The sequence below is a fragment of the Physeter macrocephalus genome, chromosome 12 (genome assembly GCF_002837175.3).
Source record: "Physeter macrocephalus isolate SW-GA chromosome 12, ASM283717v5, whole genome shotgun sequence".
NCBI lineage: Eukaryota > Metazoa > Chordata > Mammalia > Artiodactyla > Physeteridae > Physeter > Physeter macrocephalus.
Window position 1 is genome coordinate 34,457,102 of NC_041225.1, and position 22,771 is coordinate 34,479,872.

The window sequence follows — 22,771 nt, forward strand, 5'->3', positions numbered from 1 at the left end:
GCACATTGCTATTCTTGCCTAGCCACTACCTTATGCATACAATGATTTCAGAGCGCACTGTTAGAGAAAGCACTCATAACTCCGTGAAAACCAGTCTCTCCCATTGGGAAACTGATCACGCAATTTAGGACGGGTCAGGAAAAGAAAACGAAAACGAAAAACGAATTTAATTTCTTTTTCACCCCTCAATAATTCAGCAAGTGATTTTTGAACATTTATTCTGTTTTAGCCTCTGTACGAGGCGTAGGGCTAGAGAGATGCATTTATTACACTGAATTCCAGTCCTTCTGGGATTGGAAGGTACTTCCAGGACAGGTGGTGGCTTCAAAGGCTTCCTGAACATAAACAGCTTTAGTGGATGGATTTCCACTACTGGCCTTAGTGGATGGATTTCCCTTCCTTTCTTGGGAGCTTACCTTTGCACGTAAAGGGGTATTCAAATTTTCTTTTAGACTCATCTTTCTAGATACATCGTGGCAGAAAGATGTCAAACTACTTATCTTTTTTTTCACAAATATTTGCTGAGGTTCTCGCCTTATAGCAGACACCCCTCATGGAACTCACAGGGAGCAGAGATCTCTGCCCTTGTGAAGCATCTCATACTGTCCAATGTTCTAATCAGGGCAATAACTACTATCATTATTCTGTACTGGGAATCTTTCTAAACATTGCTTGTATATTAACGTGAGTATTTCTCTAGTGACCTAGTGATCATGATATTATTATCATTATCATCTTACAGATTAGGAAACAGAGGCCCTGGAAGTTAAGTGCATACTAATTGATGTAAATGAAGGAATGCATGCATGAATGAACAAAGTAGAAAATCAGGAGATTCCAATTCAAGTCCTTTGAAACGCAAACGGAATATGCCTCCACTAAAAGCCAGTGGCTTGTAATTCTAGCAGAGTTCCTATGGTGTTCTTCCTCTAAGACGGGCCACTTTGACCCGTCTCCTCCCGTGAAGATCTTTTTGTGGATGAAACTCTATCCTGAAGGTTCTTTTTCAGGAACAATGCTGCAGAGAGGCCGCGTTCGGATGAAGTCAGGCTTGGGGTAAACCCATGAGCCATGCCTCATACTCAAATCTTTCAAAACTCAAGACCAGTGAAGGATTTCTCAGATGTAAAAATACTCGTGTTGTGGCTCCGTGTTATGTGAAATTATAAAATATTCATTAAACATTTCCTCCCAGTGCCTGGGAGGAAGCCATTTCTCTGTCTTTGCCCCTTTAATTAGGATTTCCCGTTGCTAACGTAAACAGATCTTCACGGCTAGCAAACACAACTCCTTTCATGGTGGATTCGCTGAATGCATAACATGTAGGTATGTGTATCTTTTACTAGAAAGAGTAGTGTGCTGAACGCTGGGTTCAAGCACTTGTTGCTGTTCCTGTTCCCCAAAATCCTTTACACAAGGGTATCCTTACTATTGATGGCACACTCAGATCAAAAGGAAAGTGACACTAACGTAATGCATGGTGGTGATATGGGGATTTTATTTTGCATCGCTTGATACCATTATCTTTGTCGTGGTCATGCAGGCCAGACATTTCTATAAAGTCCTACCGTAGTCCAGTTGGATTTGGTAGTAAGGGGATTTTTCCAGAGGGATTACTCACTGCAAAAAAAAAAAAAGCAACAAAAATTGCAAAACTGGTGCTACATCAATTTGTCCTTTTTTTAATTTTTCCACTGGTTGCCTATAAATCTCTAATGAAAAGCCGAAGTAGTAAATTCAGAGAGAAAGTAAAAATCCAGTATGTTGTCTGAAATCAGGAAATAGGTTTTATAACTAAGTAGAAAAAAAGTACAAAGTCTGAGATTATGATCTCACATATTTACTGGTACTGTAGAACCACTTTTCCACTTATAAGTAGGCGGGTGGATAGAGATGAAAAATTTGTAAAAAAGTTTCTGAGGTACCTGGCTGCAGAAACGACCTTCAGAACTACTGGTAGCCTATTCTCTATAAGAGCCTCTCCCGTCTCTGTGGGTACTCTGCTTTGGGAGTCACTTTGGCTGCCTGTTGAAGGCAGAATCCTCCATCTCCAAAGCAGGGTTTCTATCACTGGCGACGTCTACGGAGATTTGCCATCCTCTCCTTTCCTCCCTGAGTGACTCAGAAAGTAAGCTGGGGCCATGTGAGGCACTTGTAATATAGTCATTTCTTCAAGAGCCGGAAACTTATACCTATGTAATTACTTACAAATATCCCCTCAAGACCAGAGAAGCTGGTTTCTTACGCATCTTGGAGGAAGCCTTCTAAGAGTCCTGCATCACAGAAGCTTTCCTCCTGCCTCTGAACTTGAAATTGTACTTCAGACGCTAAAGTTCATGAGGGTAGGGGCCATACCTTTCTTTTTTAACTATTGTTTTCTCAGAATCTAATACAAGTTCACATTGTAAGTGCCGAATAATTACCTGTTGAATAAAGGAGTCTATGGTGCCCACTGCCTGCCTCACGAGTCTGGCAGGTGGTTTTACTTGCATATGATCTGGTACGACGTCAAGGGGCACTGAGTGACTTCTGGAGCTAACCGAGCCAGCCTTAGGCATTGTAGGGGAGGCTGCTCACATACACATTCTCTACAATCACCAGAATTTTAAATGTAATGGTCAAGAAGGACCAACTCAAATAAAAGTCTACCAAATCTGAAACAAACTTTGAGGAATTCTTTAATTCTGATTTTTGCAAAGCACAGACATAAAGGTACTTTGTGAACTGAAATACATAAAAATTTCTACATATTTTACTCGAGTGTGATTATATGTAATAAGTAAGCATCCGATACAATAAGTTCCACTACCAACTTTTCATTTAGCCCAGGGGTTCTCAACTGAGTGTGATTTTGTCCCTTGAGGGACATTTCTAGAGACATTTTTGGCTGTTCCCGGAGGGAAGGGGAAGTACTTCCGGCATCTAATAGGTGGAGGCCGGGGATGCTACTAAACTTCCTGCTATGCTTAGGAGAGTCCCTACGACAAAGAATTATCCAGTCTAAATCGTCTAAGCTGATGAGATTGGGAAACCCTGACCAAACCTGGCTGTGACCGAATGCCTCCCTTCCTCGAAGTCCAAATATTCTCTTGCAGTGTTTTTGACTTTTTCCTTTAGTCTCCCAACCTTTCCTGGTCCTCCTCTATATTCACTGCCTCTGTGCTTGTGGGTAAGTGCATATGTCATTGTTGGCTTTGGTCTTATTCCTCAGAGCCAGGCAAACACACCCATTATTGTGACAGAGTCATCTTTGACAGTCACACTAAACGTTTTCCTCTCCTCCCATCTGCATTTATCCCAATTTTATTTGCTTTCAACAAACTGACCTTTGTCTGTTTTTCATTATTTTGGCCCTAAGTTCACTCTTTGGACTTGACATTGCTGTTTGGTTTCCTTAGCGGTAGCTTTTTGAGACTTGGTAGTAGATAGCTAGAAATTCCACCCCCCTCTTTGAGAGAATTCATTACCCAAACTCTAGTCTCACACCCACAATAACTCATATGGCCAATTATTAGCCTAAACTCATCTGCGTCCCCAATAATAAGTGGGTTCACACACTTATTGATGATGGCAGAGGAGTGTCGATTTCCACATACCAGAAGCACATAAATATATGTGTTCATTGGAAACTGGAGCAAGCATAGCCTTGAGATCTTAAGGGTAACTACACACTTGGTGTGTGATTATTGGACAGGAATAGATATTAGTTAAGAGCAAGTGAAATATTCAGACTTATTTACTTTTGTCTGATATATTCCATAGTGTCTTATCGGAATCATAGGTTTATGATTTAACTTTAGGAACATTAAACTAAAGGACTAAATGTGTAGAATGAATTAAATCCTGTTTTAATCACTGACCTTTCCATGCCTACTACTGTGACACCCGGCAGCCTTCAAAGTACTGTGGCGAGCAGGAAGTTATACACCAAATCTCCTGGACTACTTGCCTTCTCACCACAAGTAATTTAGCAAACTCATTTATTAGTTTATTAATTGATAGTTAAAAATTCTAGGACATAAGGTGGGTGACACAGACTACAATGACCTGTATACATATTTTAATGGTCATGGCTTATGCAATTGCTTAAAGTTAAATTTAAGTATTATATTTGCATTGTGTAATACTAGGTATATTTGCTTCTTCCACTGTGCAGTTCTAAATGTCAGATGCAACATATTTGCTTTTTAACTTTTCATTACAACTATAACATACAGTAAAGTGCACAAAACTTAGTGCATTTTTACTTTATTTTATTGCTTTTTTTTTTTTTTTTTGGCTTAAAGCAAACACCTCCATGTAACCAACCATCACTCACAAAATACAAAACCTTACGTAGAATCCAAAATTCTCCCTCTTGCTGCCTTCCAGGTATTACCACACTCTAAAAGGAAACCACTCTTTTAATCTTTATCACCATAGAATACTTTTGTCTGCCTTTGAACTCGTAAATGGAAACAAATAATATTTTTCACTCAATATATTGTCTATAAGAGCAGTTTTTGTTATTGTATAATAAAAGCTCATTGTTTTCCATATACATATTTTTTCTTCTTGCTTTATTGAGCTATCACCTTCAGTGGGATTTTTGATAAGAACATTTTCTGTCCCATTTTTAGCAATATTTTCATTAGATATAGAGACATAAAATAGAGAACATACTTACAAAGCCATAAAGCTGTAAAGAGGCATGACAAAATCAGAATTCTACTTAAAGTAACTTTTAGTGATAACCATTTGGTAGACTCACAACTCTAGATGCGTAAATTACAAATCTACAGAACGGTGATAGAAATCTAAAACCTAGCTAATGGAAGAAAATTACATTTTCATTACATTAATATATCAAAACAGTATATCAATATGACAAATACATCAATGGAATATTTGCTTTGGTTATATTTCTGAGATGTATTTAATGACGTGGAAATGTAGAATACAAAACTGAATACATATGTGAGTGTATCCTATACTATATGATACCAGTTTGTTAATTTTATAAGCAAATCATTTGTAAAGATATAAAACAGAAAGATAAATTTAACCACAGTTACTTTAAGATTGTGAGTTGCTCACGGGTGGTTCTAATTTGTAATTTTACACTTCCTGTATTTTCTAAATGTTACTGTTAGTTTTAATAGTGTGGAGTTAATACTTTTTTCTTTGGGGAAGGTGGCCTGTCATGTCATCTGCAGATATTGTTAATTTGCATCCTGTTCTAGTAGATCTGTTTGTTTGATGTTTCAGATCTTACTGTGTTGGCTAGAAATGGAGCAGCCATCTAAATCTATTTCCTGACTTAAATTAAAATGCCTGCAGTGACTCACTATTAAGTATGGAGTTCAGTATTGGTTTAAGATATGTATTCCACAAAAGGTTAATTCGAGTTTCTGGTGTCATTTTTGCTACTTTCTGTTCGCAACAAAGATTGTAATTTGGTATTGCATTTCAGTCAGATCCTATAAAATATTAAAAATTAGTTTTGGCTTTTGTGAACAATATAGGCATAACAGGGACTTCCCTGGTGGTGCAGTGGTTAAGAATCCGCCTGCCAATGCAGAGGACACGGGTTCGAGCCCTGGTCCGGGAGGATCCCACATGCCGTGGAGCTACTAAGCCCGTGTGCCACAACTACTGAGCCCGTGCGCCACAACTACTGAGCCCACGTGCCACAACTACTGAAGTCTGCGTGCCTAGAGCCCGTGCTCCGCAACAGGAGAAGTCACTGCAATGAGAAGCCCGTGCGCCACAGCGAAGAGCAGCCCCCGCTCGCCGCAACTAGAGAAAGCCCGCGCAGCAACGAAGACCCAACACAGCCAAAAATAAAATAAATTAATTTAAAAATATATAGGTGTAACACAAAATGCTCTTACAAGATAAAAAATATAGAAGAAACTAGAAAAACTAGGACTCATAAACTCATCAGAGATACCCAATATTAAAACTTTTTCCCTAAGTTCAATCACTATGCATGTGTGTGTGTATAGTTTTACAAACTAAACATTTGTAAATAACTTTTTATGTTAATGAATATTCATCTATATTGATTTTTAATGGCTATGTCCTCATACAGTTGTACCATGAAAATTAGCAAATTTCATGATGCAGAATATTAAGATTTCATGATTCTAGACAGAGGATGAGGAGGGTGAAATCCCACTCCCCTTGTAGTACGTGGGTATGATTTTTATGGCCATTGTCCAGTTAAGCAGGTTCCAGAAGGACAGTGCAAGGTATGAGGGGGCACTTTGTTTCCTTCCTGACATTCTCTCTTTGACCTTTGGTCCCTAGTTCAGGCACCTGCAATCTTGGTATTTTAGATCTGAGGCCCACAGGCTGTGTGTGTGGGTGTGGATGTACATTTTTCCGGGGAGTTTTCATGACTTACGAGTTTTCAAAGGAACCTGACAATATATAGACATAAAGTGTCAGTTAAAGAAAAGTCTTTCTGGGATCTAGCAGATCACAGACTAATGTTTTCAGATTCTAATTTAATGCTTATTTCCATGGGAAATTTGGAAACAGTGATTCAGGAACTGTTATCCAGCCATCACTTCAACAAAGAAATATCAATTTTGGAAGAACTTGCCATTTTTGAAATAAAACGATAGCCAGTTAAAATATTCTTTTTAAATATGCATTTGTTTTTTGATTTGTATTATGCACTTTGTTGTCTTATACATGTAGTCAGGTTAAATATGCTCATGGAAGAGGATGATGTGGATGAGTGACGATTATCATACTAGCAGTTAGAGAGAGCAAAAATAATATAACGATATTGGCCCAATATAGTCAGTCATATTATTTTCTCCTCCTGTGGAAAGAAAGGAAAATTCAATCCCTCCTGGATTTTACAGCCAGAATGACCCAGCATTCAGTCCTAGAATTCAGTCCTCCATGTTTTTCTATGAATTTCTCCAGGATATCCATAGACTATTTCACTTTCCCACAGGTACTCATGGGGACCCCCGTGGTGTATCAACTACATACTTGCTATGTTCTTTTATATATGGAGGTGGTAGCAGTAGGAGTGGCAGCAAATATTTACCAAAAGCCAGATGTTTGGGCTCTTGCTAGAACATTATATTCCCTTCTGCAGAAATGGCTACTCAAGATTAGAGAAAAAGTCTGAGATATAATTCAATTAGTTAAAAGCTTTGTCTGGATGTTTTCATTAGTACATTGAGTCCACTTGATACTAGGAATAGGATGGAAGAGAAACAAGTTGAGAAGTGAACTACTGTAGCTTGATGGTTTACCCTACAGGTCAACATATTGTATCACATTAAAATTGCACAATGACCTTATAAGTATGTGGTATTATAACCATTTTTATAGATTTCGAGACAGAGGTCCAAAGACATTATGCAACTTGCCAACGTTTGAGCAGTTCTATACAATGGAGAGAGGATTTTAACCCACATTTCTCAGACTCCTAAGCCATGTTTTGTTCCACTACCTTTTACGATCTCTGAAAATTGTGAGAGGCAACGATTGATAGCTTCAGAGGCTGCAGTCATCGCCGTCATCAATGGTAGCTTTTCAAACTCAGTGATCATGTGGCTTCAGTGTGAGGGGGCATGCCAATTACAGCTAAGTGTGGCTTGCACAGGAGTCAAGGTTATTAACTGCCTCATCAATGAAGCGTATGAATTTAATTCTACCCCGCCGAACGTGACTCAATTCAATTCAAACTAATATTACTTTTTCTTGAGCATTATGTAGACAGTCATCTGCTGGGTCTTTTACTGGGACAGAAAAGAAGTACAGGTGTGGACTTGTCTTTCAGAATCTCATAGTCTAGCTAGTGATACAACTATCAACTGTGGAACAATTAACATGCAATTTCATGTTAACCTGTGAATTAATGATAGCAGCAAAAGCATACACTATGAATCTGATAACTCAGGACTGGATGCAAGTTTTGACACTTCCTAGCTGTATAACTGTGGAGCATTTTCTCATGTACCAGACAAGAATAAAAACAAATTATTTAAGAGATTTTTTTGCACGTCAAAAGAAACGCTACCTTAGAAGTCCATTTTGATTCCATATGAGCCATGGAGCTCAGGTTCTTTGGGAGGATTAAAGTAAATGTGGTGGTTGCATTCCTCTTCAGATAATTAATTTCATCAATGTATTTAGTTAGAGGCTGAGACACCTGAGAGAATAAAAGCAACCTGAGGTTCGAAGGCAGAAAATGAATATGCTGGGCTGGATTGGTTCTGTGTAATTCATAAATCCTTGGAAAGGAGGAACCCGTATCTGGCGAAGTATAGATGATTAGATAAATATATTTTGATCCAGGTATCTTGGCAGCATGAACTGAAAGAATCATTCAACTTGGAGTTGAGGCAGTTTTGGTCTGGGGCACATCTGACCGAGGTGTCTCATAGAAAGAGGGAATGTTACTCTATCACCGTGAGAAGCCATACGGACTTGAATTATTCAGGGTTTAGGGACTCCATCTGTCAGCAGAATGGAGACAGTAATAGCAGTGGCTCAGTACTACCACTAGTAGAAGTTACAGGGAGAGAAACCCCACAACTGGAAACTCAGGGGCAGATACACTTCTATGTATTTTTAACATTATGATTATTTTTTTTGGCATCAGGTGTCAGACTCCATTAACAGAGACTGCATTAGATGCATGGTTCCACCACTGGCTGTGGGTCAACGGGAGGTTTTGTCTTGAGCATCACCTGGATGTGTGTATCCTCTGGTCCAGAGCATCAGACAAGCAGATGACATCCTTGTCCTGGTCACACGTTCATCTCTCTGAGACCCACAAAAATTTGTGGTAAGGAACTCTGTAAAAAGTTTGGGAATTTTGCTAGAAAATAAGCTGTGACTTAGATCACAGTTTTTAATATTAAGGTGCAGAGGACTGTATTTGCACTCAGAGTCTACTGAAACCCGAAATATATTGGAGACTGAGAAAAATGACCTAGCACTGAATTGATCATTTTACGAATTATTGTTATTTTTGAACCCAGATGGAAGACATTCCTTGAGGGGCTTCCGTCAGTCAGCAAAAGCAATGTTGGGCAGTGGTAATGTTTTCTTTGTCATAAGAGAGCTTGGTGGATACCAGATTCTCTTCACAATTTATTAGTTGTTTACAGAAAACACTGCAGTAAGACATTAGCAGCTCTGTATTTATATTTGAAGCCACACGGCACAGGTGGAGGGTCAGCCTCGCATGGCTCCAGAGAGCCTTGACTGTACATTTAAAGTACATAATATAGGGCGGCCTGGAATCTGATCCCACTCAGAGGGTGGTCGAAACTCAGAAGTGTTCCTCCCAGGCGTTGACCGTGAAGTCTTCACATCAGAGCTGCAGGAAGTGGGGAGTGACTCACTTCATTGTCTGTTTACCCTCTGTGTACACTAGGCTCTGAGTTAAGCACTTCCCATGTCACAAATGTGCCTGGACTCTATCTTTGTTTAACTCAGTGGTCACCTGTGCACCAGACTCTTACCAACAGATAAAGAGGAGTGTCAAGTGTGCTGATACTTCTCAGAACAACTGTTCTCAGCGGACAGGCTGTTTCCCTCTCTCTCTCTCTCTCTCTCTCTCTCTCTCTCTCTCTCTCTCTCTCTCTCTCTCTCTTTCTCTCTCTCTCTCCTACTCTATCTTCTGCGCTTCTGTCCCTGTTTGGTGCCTAACTACTGATTCTTATTTTCTCTTTTGGAATCTTTTCTGTCCTCATACGATTTTGTTACTTGGTCTTCTCAGTGTGATTCTAAGATTTTCCAAATCACGAGTTTTCTTTCCTTTTCTTGCTTTTTTTTTTTTCTCAAAAATGCTCCAAGAAGATAATCTGTCCCAAGGCTGATTCTGGGATCAAAGTCCCAAGACTTGGGCTGAGAGCTCAGACAGACTTACCAATACCCCGTGAGGGGCTGGAATTGACGGTATCAAGTGCAATGCTAAAGTAGCTCTGGATGGTAAATTGCATTCACTATTTCAGGGTTGTTGGAGGGGGTAGTTTTCTTTCCTCTTAATGAAAATAAGTTCTTTGTGGATGTCAGAACATCCCATCCTCCTCTCCCCATCCCATCCTGGAAATCTACACCAGCAAACTCCAGCACAGGCAGGATGTGTGTATGTGCGTTCACATCGACTTCTGCATCCAGGTTCCCAGTGTGCTGTGTGAAGCAATCACTACCTTCACTCTACAGAGCAGGCTGAGTCCAGACGGGCTCAGTGAGCAATTGGTGGTCGCCAGCTGTGGACTATTTTGTGCCTGGTGCTATTCCTGCTTCTGGCCTTTGGCATGTCATAAAATGGGAATATGTCCAATGAAGTTCTGGACACATTAAGAGGATTTTCAACATTTTAAGTGGAAATAGACTTAATTAATAAGGGTGTCTTCAAAAATAATATTAGTTACTTTCTAACTTACAAAAATATATATTTTCACACCTGCTGAGTGCCAGGCTTAGGGCTAAATGTTGCCCTTACAGATTTTACAGTCTTGTGAGAGGATAAAGAAAAGAGCGATACGTGCTTAGAAGAATAACCTAGGATGGTAGGGTAGGGACTGCCTAAGAAGAGGGGCACTTTTCTAGAAGAGAATGGAGTAGACCTCTCTTAAAACAGGACAATGAAGGCAAAATCTGAAGGCAATGATCCAGCTCAAATCATGCTAACCCAGGATAATCTTCTATCCAATGGGATACCTACTACAAAGAGCAGAGTCAGGGCTTAGGGTCCAGTTCCTTGGTGCAAGCCGAGTACCTCAGGCTACATTCAGTAAATGGATCTGAATGTCCCAATTCTAAGCTGGGCTCTCTTGCCCACCTCATAGGACAGTTGTGAAATTAGAATATGGTGATGCTAATCAAAGCTATTTGCATATTTAATGAGTTGTACAATGTTACTTATTACAGAGGATGAGAAGAATATATTTAAGTATTGACTGTGTGCAAAGGATTTATCTATACATTAGGAACTTTATACATGTTCATGCTCACGTCCTCTGATCCTTAGACCAACTCTGAAGTACTGATATTTTTCATTTTTGAAGATAAGCCAACTTGTTCATGCAGAGAAGAACTGGAAAACTTGGACAGCTGGCTCAAAGCTTTGTGTTAACTCCCATATCCCCACTCTCGTATCCACTAACTCACAGATTGTGTCAACTCTATTGGCAACAAGTGGATTCTTGTTAATCCTAGATTCGGATTAACAAGGAAATGGCCAATGAGGGTGAATTTCATTCTCTAAAAGCAGATCAACACAGCACAACAAGGATGACTGAGCAGTGGGCAGGCGAAGGGGGACCTCAGGAATATGAAATAGAAGAAATCTGACAGAGGGGTGCTGTGTCATGGACATCACCAGGCCATCAGTTTAAATCTACAGCAATAAAATAACAGGGCTCCATGCTACTAGAGCAATCTCTCTCTTCCTGTTTTTCTTTCTTGCATTTTCCCTTCTGCTAAAAACACCATTTCCAACACTGTTTAATATCTTTAAAAAAATGTACATTTCTGAATGATCTGCCCAGTTAGACACTCAATAGCTTTACCAACTAAAGCAGCCAACTCTTCCTTTGCACAGACTGTACACTGGGTGCTGAGGAAGACCCACCTATATGCTCCAGACTTTGCCTTTTTCTTTCATCGCTGAGGACAGAGGTGTTCTGCCTGGGACACTTGCAGAACATTGGTTGCGGATTGCATATCCCTGTACCTGTCAGCATTGGCAGGGGAGTGAGTACTGCTTATCTGCTGATGCTGAGATAGGCATCCAGTGCAATCATCTGTAAATAACAGTTCCCAGAAGGATTTCTGCTGACATTCTAGTTTTCATATTTTTAAACTAGAATTTTTATGAAGATGCTCACACTGTGCGAAGGTGGTTAGATACCATTAACCACACATGCTTATAGATGCTACCCAGAGTAGGGCAGGAGCTCATTCTCCAGCATCTCTTGACTCATACTGGTAAGAACTCCAAACCTTTGAGGTTGGGCTGCTATAGTTCTCTTTCTGTTTGTTGTTCTTTGTCTCTTCTGTCAGGATGGTTTCCCTGCTCTTGCTGCAAGTGGTCTGGTCTGTACTGGAGAGTAAGCTTCCGACTTCAGGGACATAACTGGGTCTTAGTTTTGCTTCAGTATTCGCTCATAGCATGGTCTCGAAGTCCCCAGTGTACGAGTGGATGTCTAAGCTTTGCCCTGCATATTGCTTCCTGAGTCTGTATTAAAGCAGGAGCTCACTCTCCATCTAAACAGAAGTCTGCATTTTCTCTGCAGGAGCAGTCATTCTGTGACTTGGAGCAGTAAGAGGGACATTTTAAACCTCTCTTTGGAGGGAAGCAACATAACTTTATGATTAGAATCTGAACATATGGACCCCAGGATACGTCCTCTGTAACATCAATAAACATCAACTGAACAGCGGCAGCTCAAGAGTAGTTTGGGTATATTATTGTTTATCACTTCATGCCTGGCGTCACCTGGGCTACATTAGCAGTAGTTGGAATGCCCCCAAACAATGGTTCCATCCCATGGGTCCCTGGCCACCTTTAGGCCAGATGTCATTGCACTATCTAAGGTCTTATGTGGTACAGATGCAAACCAGGCAGCTGTGAGCTGTAAAACTCCAGATGATGGGCATTTGTCCTGTCTGGGTACAGGAGTTACACATGAAAAAGAATGAGGGCAGAAGCTCTGTAGCCATGACCCTGAATTGATACAAGGTGACTGCAGCCTTGGATGTGAAGGCTGGACCTTGCCCATGCAGATCAGAGCCAAGGATGCTAAGGGGACAGGTGGGCCCTCAGGAAAGAAAGGCACTTCTTCCTGATACCTTGTAGCCAACAGACCAACTTAGGAGAAGAAATGACTGTTCTCCTGGTCCTCCACCCACACTAGCAAAGGCCACGGAATCAGTCCAACCCCCCTGAGACTGTCTGGCATCCTCTTGATGGTTGAGCATGTTCCTTGCTGACCTGAAACTTGCTTTTTCCTTCTGCATGCAAAATCCAGCTACCATCAGCCGGAAATATGATGAGCCCTCTTAGGGGACATGGAGCTTTGTCTTAAAATGTAAAGTTAATGTCTCGGCTTAGTCTGTTCATGGCAGACAGAGCTTTGGTTTATCTGCAGAACAAATATACACCTTTGAACTACTCGAAGATCCTTGCATACAGAAGCGGGACTGCATTGATTCTTATATCATTATATTCATCAAGTATAAATAAGTCTTGTTCATTAGAACATTCTCTTTCCAGACCTAGTACACTCTCATTTCACCAGAAAAAGCAAATGTCTGAAAGATTTTTAACGACTTTATCCTTTGAATCTCTAGCCACAGAGAGGAAATGGAAAATAAATGTATCATGCTTCTTACTTCAGAGTATGTTTAAGTCATCAAGAACTGCATTTAATTTGATTATTAGCTGTACCTCGATGTCACTCTGAGTCAGCAAGCACATTTCCAAAGATATATACTCTATTTTTTTCCAGTTCCAGAATTCAGCTTTTCCCTCTTCTTCCTTCATCTTGAGTAGAAATGTGATATGAACTAGTGGGAAAAACATCAATTTTGGAATCATCAGACATTACTGCAAATCTCGGCTCCCCAAGTTATTATAGAGAGACTAGATCATTTACACTTTCTCAGCCTGTTTCCTTTACTAAAAAATAGAGATACACACTCATGTTTTGTGATGATTATCCAATGAGATAAAATATTAAAGAACCAACTGCAAGTACATGATAGGAAATCTTTCTTAGTTCAGCTTTCCTCTTCTCCAAGGCACCTGCACATTTGCCATTTTAAAAAATATAGCCTTTAAGCATTTCTGCTTATTTCTTAATCCTTTAATCACATTGCAATTCTACTAACCCATCTTCCATCTTTCAGCCACCACCCATCCTTTGCAGACCCTCAGCTGCCAGGAGACCAGCCTTCCTAAACACACTGTAAACCTCATCTTCTCTGAATTGATTATGGCCCTATTGCCCACATAGGCAAGTTTGAAGGTTGTCATTCATTTACTCTTTTATTCTTTGATTCCATAAACAAATGTGCATTTATCCCTGGGATGTGCGCACTCCCTTGGAAGGTACTGTGGAAACATGAGTAAATAAGGACCATCTTAAGACCACAAATCTAGTGAGAAAACAGATAAGCAATCACCTTGAGTAACATGATTGAGAAATACTCTTTTAGATGGCGGTAGTCTCTCTCTAACTGTAAATCCTCAATTTTCAAAATTTGATTTTACTTGACTTGACTTCTATCTATTTTGCCTCAATGGTGAGAATTTTGAATGACTCTAAAGGGGTCACTCTGAGTTGATGACAAACAATTATTTAGCTGGAGCATGTAGCATCCTACTCGAGTATTGGATTTCTTGGTACAATGCGAATGCCCCCAGGCAGGTGCTTTGCCACATTTATCTCTGAATCCTCAGCACAAGACATGGTCGGCTTTTCCCAGTAAATGGATGAAAGATGAATGGAAGGAGAACTGGCTTTAGAAACAGACTTTGGATTAAAATTTAGGTTTGTCATCTGTAGGAGCCAAAGATGAGACTTCATTTCCCTGAGACTCAGTTTCCTCAAGTGTAAGTGTAGCTGATAAAAAACCATCATCAAGGATTGCTGTATTGATGAACATAATGAAATTAGGTACATGATTCAAGATTTAGCACACAGTAGGTGCTCAAAACTTGTCAGTTCCCTTCTCCCCCTCCTTCACTCATGAAAATCCACTGCAATAACACAGATAAGGCCGTTCTTACAATGCCTAGCACCTAACCAGGAAATGATTAGTTACCCTTTGGCTCTGTCCACTGTGGATAGCCAGGATTCTCTGGTCCAGCTTTGCTTTTGAAAGGCAGCAGGTGGGGTGAATCAGTACTTGTTCATTATCCCATGATCCACGCAGCATTCAAGCACATTTCTCTGTGAACACTGCATACCTGAGACCTCATTACTTAGGAACAAAAGATCAGCAGGTACATAAGTATAACCTGTCATTTAAATAGTATATAGGTCTTTACATAGAGAATGGACTTGAGGATACAGAGAGGGGGAAGGGTAAGCTGGGATGAAGTGAGAGAGCGGCATGGACAGATATACACTACCAAATGTAAAATAGATAGCTAGTGGGAAGAAGCCACATAGCACAGGGAGATCAGCTCGGTGCTTTGTGACCCCCTAGAGGGGTGGGTTAGGGAGGGTGGGAGGGAGACGCAAGAGGGAGGAGATATGGGGTTATATGTATATGCATAGCTGATTCACTTTGTTATAGAGCAGAAACTAACACACCATTGTAAAGCAATTATACTCCAATAAAGATGTTTAAGAAAAAGAATGTAGATATATGTATAACTGAATCACTTTGTTGTACAGAAGAAATTAACAGAACATTGTAAATCAACTACACTTCAATAAAATTAAAAAAAAATAGTATATAGGTCTTTGATCTATTGCATGAAGACTTGCTTAATTAAACATCCATGAGTGCTAAACCTGCCTCCTGCTTGAACTTCTTACTGAGATTTTACTCCTTCCTTTAAATTGAGTGTGGCTCTTTCTCAACTCAGGTATATAGGTCTTTTGTACATTTGTTCTGATTTTACTGAAACGCTAACGTTGCCTTAGGCTTGCAAAAAGTTGAAATTCTTAAAAACTTTAAATGCCTTTCTGCTTAGATAAGATGAAATAGCTAGTTTCCCACACTATGACATTATTACATGTATTTATGAATTTTTGAAATTTCTTTTAAGTCACAAGGCATTACGTATATATGGGAGGTGCCTGAGAAGATGGGAGACTGGATATTCAGGTCACTGGTTCTGTTTCATGTTGACAATGTAATTCAGCCTTTCTACAACATCTACAATGGTAGCAAAGCACTTGGAAATTCTTTACTAAATGGCGTTCTTGCAATTAAAAGCATATGTATGAATTTTAGAACCAGGAAACACATTTTTTTATACCTTATATTTTTCTTTATGGTTCTTTCCCTGAAGATTCAAATATTAATGCCATAAATTCTCAAGTAGAGACCGGAGGAGGTCTATGGCTGGAAGCAAATGGATTTGTCACGTGACTAGAATCCGGGCTTGAGTGATGCCTGGTCCATCACACTGTTCTGCCTTATCTATTTGATTTACAGTTGAGGGAGAAGTTAGGCAAAGCCAAAAGCTGTGAGATAACTCTTGGGAACTGTATCAGTCCCATTGTTAATTCTGGATGACTTAGTGAATGCAATATATTTTTTTCTTTTATGTATTCCTTCAGCTCACAAGTACTCAGGTCCTCCTATGTGGCAGGTACCACTGAGCAGCAAGTACTACAACAATAATTCAATGAAGAGAAAACATGTGATTTCACCAAAAACTGATGAGAATCTGAGAGAAGATGTCTCATTCTTTCACTCATTCTATCTGCAAGTACAAATCTGTGTTTAAAGCTGAATTAGAAGCTAGGAGGTGGTATATAAATGAAAAGAGGCCCCCGTAGAAAGCACAGCTTACTAAGGGAGCTAAAGTGTGAACATATTGGTCAATTCATTGCAGAAAGAAACAAAGGCTCTAAGAGACTCTCAGGTGAGAAGGAGCATGAATTTGGAGGAGGGAGAGGTCACCCCCTTCAGTCTGAAGCAGCCTCTTCTATGCCCCTATTCACTGTCAGGCGCATCTCATAGAGCAGAAGCCCTATTCCTCCACTGGGTAGAGTCTGTGAGGATGTCGTGTTTCTATGTCTTAGTAACATGGTGACCTCCAACCCTTCTCCTCCACCTATCATGCTGGAGGTTGGCTTGGTACCAGTCCACACAGGGATTAGAATCTGTTCCTAAACTCTGGTCTGTTTGACTAGAGCCAAGAACCTCCAATCAATTCATCCCAGTGTCTACTTACTCCCAGAGAGCCTGAACTGGACATTTATTATTTTTGTCTCTCTGGAACTCAAAATCCTCCCTTCTTTGAGGAACTGCTCTTCTTTACAAAAATCATGTGATTCTGGGTAATAAACCATGGTCCTCAATGACCGAAGACATTGACCCAGAAGTGAGCTTGCCACCAACTTAGGGCACATGGAGTTTATATCCAGTATTTTTCAATTTGCGAGGCCTGAAGAGGAGGAGGAGGGGCCTTGACCCCAGAATCATGGAAAAGAGAATATCTGTAGATGTATTTCCTGACACATGAAGAAAGTCTGTCTGTAGTGCAGGAGAAGAAAATAATCAAGTGGAAAGGAGTGGGGGTGGTGGTTTTCCAGACCCTCCCTTATTAGCAAACCTGGGGTTAGCATGCATTTCTGTCTTTCCCCAAGGCTGGTGTTTTATCCGTCACTCTCCACCAGCTATAATGTGTTTTCACCAGTGCCTTCAGAACAACGGTGTTTGCTGACCTTTCTCCTACAGGAAGCCCTTTTATTTTCCTGTGGAACAGATGTGAAAAAGTATCTGGGTGAGGCCTTATGTTGCTCCCACAGTGGTAGCTGTTTCACTTTCCCAGGTCTGTTCCATGAGGGAAACTTTTTCTGGACCCTCGCCAATCTCTTCTGGGAGTGTCTCATGAGGTCCACAGGGAAGAGCCTGTGAGTGGGTAAAACCCCCTACATCAGTGGATTCCAGGCACCCCACACTCGGTCACCAGGGTATAGACAGCATCCACTAATTCGTGAATAACTCTAGCTGAATTCTTACTGGTGCCCATTTGCTTCTTCCCTAGGTAGGCAAATACTCATATTTTGTCTTTTAATGAAGGCCAGACTTTCTATTATGAGATTTCACACTGATTGGTTTTCTTGTTACCAAGAAGTTTCAAGTCAAGCCTTGAATTTATCATTTGTCACACTTTTATTCTTGTTAGGTTAGGAACAAAGCCCTTTCCAGTTCTCTGCACTCCAAAGAGAAACCAGCAGTCCTAGTAACACCTTAAAAGTGTATGTATTGGGCTTCCCTGGTGGCGCAGTGGTTGAGAGTCCGCCTGCCGATGCAGGGGACACGGGTTCGTGCCCCGGTCTGGGAAGATCCCACATGCCGCAGAGCGGCTGGGCCCGTGAGCCATGGCCATTGAGCCTGCGTGTCCGGAGCCTGTGCTCCACAACGGCAGAGGCCACAGTGGTGAGAGGCCCGCGTACCGCAAAAAAAAAAAAAAAGTGTATGTATTTTACTGAAGCACTTTGTATTTCATTAAGAAAAATAACATGAGTCTTTTCTAACCCCACTTTATCCATTATGATCTGACTGTGGCTTCTCCAAAACCCACAGCTCACATTTTCTATAAAGGTACCATCCATGCCACCCTTATCTCTCTACATAATGTTCCCACTGATTGTATGAGAAATTATTATTCTGTTTCTCTTTAGTTCTTTTTTATTGATTTTCTTTAGCTTTTTGAGCATATTTAAGAAAGTTGATTTAAACTTTGTCCAGTATACCCAATATTTGGACTTCCTCAGAGGCAGTTTCTATTAATTCCACCCTCCTCCCCCCCAGGAATAAGCCAATAGTTTCTTATTTCTCCACAGGCCTCATATCTTTTTGTTGAAAATTAGACATGTTGAAAATTATAATGTAATAACTATGGAAATCTGATTCTCCCACCTCTCCCCAGAGTTTGTTTTTGTTCATTGTTGTAGGTTGTTGTTTGTTTGCCTGGTGACTTGTCTAGACTATTTTTATAATGACTGTGTTCTGTTGTGTGTTGTCATTGAAGTTTCTGTTCTGTTAGCTTAATGGTCAGGTAGTGATTTGACAGGAATTTTCTTAAATGCCTGGATGACCTTTCACCCAGGAAAAAGAAAAGAAAGAAAAACATTATTCTCCTGGTCTTTGAGGATTGACTTTGAGTTGGGGAATTTCTTTTATGCGTAGCCAGTCCGTTTACAACTCTGCCTTAGCGTTCACCTCCTGCTTACATCGAGCCTAAACATCAGCCAGATGTGAAAGCCTGGGGTCGTCTCAGGTCTTAGCGTGTGTGTCTAATCCTGAGCATGCACATGGCCTTCTAGATTCTCCAGTATATGGGGAAGTTTTTCAAAGTTTTTTTCCTCCAATATATTTCCTTCCCATCCTTCTGTTTCTAGGATTTTGGTCTGTCTTTTGTTTGCCCTAATAGTTACTTTTGACCAAGAGATTGCAGCTTGTATATGCCTTTAGATGTTTTCGACAACCACAAGACAGGAGGCTGCTCTAGCCCTGAGAAAGTTCTAACAGGCAGGAAACAAAGCCAAACCCTTGAATCTGTCCTTCAGGCAATTTCTAGTTGAGAAAGGCAGCACAAGACCATAGTCAGAAAAACCATCACACAGCTTCCATCCTGTTTTTCAGTGCCCTAATCTTAAATACTAATAGACAACCAAATATCACTAGACTTTTCATTTAAGTGCAGAGGAAACCAAATGGAAAAAAGAAATTAGTAATTAAGACAAAATAGAATCTGTGGCTCCTTTCAAGGCAGAGAAAACATGAAACGAGATGAGATTACTATCACCACAGGAATAAGAAAAAAATGCTGTAGTCATGAAACAATGATAGGTTTCTCTGAAAAGTAATTTTTGGATAGTTAAAATTTTGAAAATTAAAAGCATGATAGCAGAAATTAAAAAACTCAAAAGGAGGATTAGATGATTATGAGAATAAATTTACAAGTAATTAGAGAAAAAGTCAAAAGGGTAGAAAGTAGAATATGAAGATAAGAAAAGTAAAGGTTAAGTGCAAATGTGCCAACAACTGAATAACAGGACCTGCAGAAAGACAGGCCAGACAAACAGAGGTGAGGAAATTGCCCAAAGAACAAATTAAGAAATATTCTCAGAACTGATAAGAATTTTCTTATTGATAGGGGCCACCACAAACCCAGCAGGAGAGATGAAAATAGACCCAAAGGCCTTTCCCAAGGTACCTCTTCTGAGATTTCAGAACTGATAAAAAAGAAGATTAGAATAAGTTTCCATTCAGAAAAAAAAAATAAGTTTCAATAAATGGTACAAGTATCAGAATTTCACAATTTTTTCTTCAATAATATTGAAATTAAAATAAGGTAAACAGTGTCACTGCCGATGACATGATACTATACATAGAAAATCCTAAAGATGCCACCAGAAAACTACTAGAACAAATCAGTGAATTTGGTAAGGTTGCAGGATACAAAATTAGTGCACAGAAATCTCTGGCTTTCCTATACACCAATAACAAAAAATCAGAAAGAGAAATTAAGGAAACACTCCCATTTACCATTGCAACAAAAAAATTACAATACCTAGGAATAAACCTGCCTAAGAAAGTGAAAAACTTGTACTCAGAAAACTATAAAACGCTGATGAAAGAAATCAAAGATGACATAAACAGATGGAGAAATATACCATGTTCTTGGACTGGAAGAATCAACATTGTGAAAATGACTATACTACCCAAAGCAATCTACAGATTCAATGCAATCCCGACCAAACTACCAATGGCATTGTTCACAGAATTAGAACAAAAAAATTTACAATTCATATGGAATCACAAAAGACCCTGAATAGCCAAAGCAATCTTGAGAAAGAAAAACGGAGTTGGAGGAATCAGGCTTCCTGACTTCAAACTATACCACAAAGCTAGAGTAATCAAGACAGTATGGTACTGGCACAAAAAACAGAAATATAGATCAGTGGTGCAGGATAAAATGCCCGGAGATAAACCCACACACATATGGGCACCTAATATACGACAAAGGAGGCAAGAACATACAATGGAGAAAAGACAGCATCTTCAATAAGTGGTGCTGGGAAAACTGGACTGGTAAATGTAAAAGTATGAAATTAGAACACTCCCTTATCCAAACAGCTCATGGAGCTCAAAATCAAAAAAACAAATCATCCAGTTAAAAAATGGGCAGAAGACCTAAATAGACATTTTACCAAGGAAGACATACAAATGGCCAAGAGGCACATGAAAAGATGCTCAACATCAGGAATTATTAGATAAATGCAAATCAAAACTATAATGAGGTATCACTTCACACCAGTCAGAATGGCCATTATCAAAAAATCTAGAAACAATAAATGCTGGAAAGGGTGTGGTGAAAAGGGAACCCTCCTACATTGTTGGAAATGTAAATTGATATAACCGCTATGGAAAACAGTATGGAGGTTCCTTAAAAAACTAAAAACAGAACTACCATATGACCCAGCAATCCCACTACTGGGCATATACCCTGAGAAAACCATAATTCAAAAAGAGTCATGTACCACAATGGCCACTGCAGCACTATTTACAATAGCCAGGACATGGAACCAACCTAATAAGTGTCCATCGACAGATGAATGGATAAAGAAGATGTGGCACATATATACAATGGAATATTACTCAGCCATAGAAAGGAATGAAATTGAGTTATTTGTAGTGAGGTGGATAGACGTAGAGTCTGTCACACAGAGTGAAGTAAATCAGAAAGAGAAAAACAAATACCATATGCTAATGCATATATATGGAATCTAAAAAAAAATGGTACTGATGAACCTAGTTGCAAGGCAGGCATAAAGAGGTAGACATAGAAAATGGACTTGAGGACATGGGGTTGGAGGGTGAAGCTGGGGCAAAGTGAGGGTAGCATCGACATATACACACTACCGAATGTAAAATAGTTGGCTGGTGGGAAGCAGCAGCATAGCACAGGGAGATCAGCTTGGTGCTTTGCAATGACCTAGAGGGGTGGCATAGGGAGGATGGGAGGGAGGCTCAAGAGGGAGGGGATATGGTGACATGTGTATGCCTATGGCTGATTCGCTTTGTTGTGCAACAGAAACTAATACAGCATTGTGAAACAATTATACTCCAATAAAGATCTATTAAAAAAATAAGGTGAACAATATCTTTGATATTTTAAAAAGTAATTTCCAACCTAGAGTTTGATATCCAAAACATGCTTTCAATTAAGTATAAGAGTAAAGCCATTTTTAGAAATCTAATTTTTTAAAAATCTTACTTGTTGCACCTTAGGAAGCTACTACAATATGAATTTAAACTAAAATACAAGAACTAAGAAATATTAAAAGGTAGAAATATCAACATCGTATTTTAGAGTCACAGAAGCAGATACAAAAAGAGTCGATTAAGAGAGTTAAAATTGGGTATCTGGGAGCTAGGAATGAAGATATTTTGTCCTAATACACTTTGGAGAACTGCTGAACAATTTCAATTATATGCAAGTATAACTTTGATAAAAATAAAATTAATTTTAAAAACATGAAATGAGATAACATAATTAAGGTACCTTGCACACCATACAGTATCAGTAAATTCCACTTTCTACCTAATTATCTAACTGCGGGACCTCAAACAAGTCATTTTCCCTGCTAGATTTGAGTTTCCTAGCTCAGTAAATGAGAGAATTGACCTAGAGTATAACCATTTTAAAAACTAAGATTTTATTAATCTACTTAATATTCACTAACACTTCAGTGTGGTTATACAGATGCCATCTTTGAAGATTAGTCGCTAACCTTAAGGCTTAACCTTTTATTATAAGCATGTTTTTAAAGCATGCAGGATCTAAAATAAACTTGCAAGTTGTTTTAGTATTATAAAAAAGTTAGATGACATGGACTATCTAAAAGAATGTAAATTTCATAGCGTTGTGGTTGGAAAAGATACTTGATATGATTTCAATTTCCTTAATTTTACCAAGGCTAGATTTGTGACCCAAGATATGATCTATCCTGGAGAATGTTCCATGAGCACTTGAGAAAAATGTGTATTCTGTTGTTTTTGGATGGAATGTCCTATAAATATCAATTAAGTCCATCTTGTT